This window comes from Peromyscus californicus, unplaced genomic scaffold (assembly GCF_007827085.1).
Source record: "Peromyscus californicus insignis strain IS unplaced genomic scaffold, ASM782708v3 Scaffold_12__1_contigs__length_115047231, whole genome shotgun sequence".
In the NCBI taxonomy this organism is placed as follows: domain Eukaryota; kingdom Metazoa; phylum Chordata; class Mammalia; order Rodentia; family Cricetidae; genus Peromyscus; species Peromyscus californicus.
Genome location: NW_026294413.1, coordinates 44460041 through 44461194, shown reverse-complemented (window position 1 = coordinate 44461194; position 1154 = coordinate 44460041). Strand labels below are relative to the sequence as shown.

General features: G+C 37.3%; 1 pseudogene; it reads right to left on the bottom strand.

Moving 5' to 3' along the window:
• Window positions 1-261: 261 nt before the first annotated feature.
• On the bottom strand, window positions 262-569 carry LOC128107871 (alpha-ketoglutarate dehydrogenase component 4-like; annotated as a pseudogene).
• Window positions 570-1154: the final 585 nt, after the last annotated feature.

Genomic DNA, 1154 nt, shown 5'->3' with positions numbered 1-1154 from the left:
CTTTTCTTTTTTTTTTTTTTTAAACATTTAAAAATGATGTAGACTTTAATAAGTCTACAGGTCAGCTTGTGGAGAAGCTGACTAAAATACTTAAAAGAGGAGATACAAGTGGCCATCCAGAGGGTCTATACATCATTCTTTTTGCAGAATATTTACTAAGGTTTTATATATATATATATATATAATTTTCATTTGCCATTTTGAAAGTCCTTTATTGTAAAGATAATCCTTTTGTCTGATTACAAACAGCAGTCACAGTGATCATTCTGGACCTCCATGCTGGATAAATTCCATTTCTTCTTGAGACACAGGTTTCCTTTGGTATTTCTGAGGTACCGTTTTTTTATTATGTCTACTTGTCTGGTGGCCCCTGATGCATCAGCAAATCTGGGGATGTACTTCCTTTAGAATGCTGTGGAATCATAGATGAGTGAGAGAGTGGCCCCCCGGATACCAAAGCTTCTGCAACAGAGTTTAGGATTGTCTCTTCTGTCAGGAAATCTTATTAATAGAGCATGTGGCTTTATTACCTACAAGACCCTACCGGTGGAAGCCATCTTGCTGCCCATCATGAACCTGGACCCTGGCTACCTTTATAACCTAATATTTAGCCCAGGTTGCCACAAACTAATTAAAGACTTCCCTCCCTCAGCCTCCCAAGTGCTGGGATTATGAGTGTAATCATACCTACCTCTAATTTCCTTTTTTTTTGTGTAAGTGGTCACAATTTAAGAAAATATCTGCTATGCTAGGCAAGGGTGGCAAATGCCTTTAGATCTTGGATTTGAGGCCAGTCTGGTCTACAGAGTGAATTCCAGGACAGTCAGGGCTACACAGGGAAATTCTATCTAGACACCCCACCCCCAAATCTACTAAAGCCAGAGATATGGTATACACTTACCTTCACATTTTAGTGTAGCTGTGGAATCATAGAGATTATCTTATTACTTGTAAATGTGACAGCTAAGAACTATATCCTACTGTTTTTACATGTTTGGATTTCCTGTCTTTATTTTTCTTTCTTTCTTTCTTTCTCTTTCTTTCTCTCTTTCTCTTTCTTTCTTCTTTCTTTCTTTCTTTCTTTCTTTCTTTCTTTCTTTCTTTCTTTCTTTCTTTCTTTCTTTCTTTCTTTCTTTCTTTCGAGACAGGCGCTC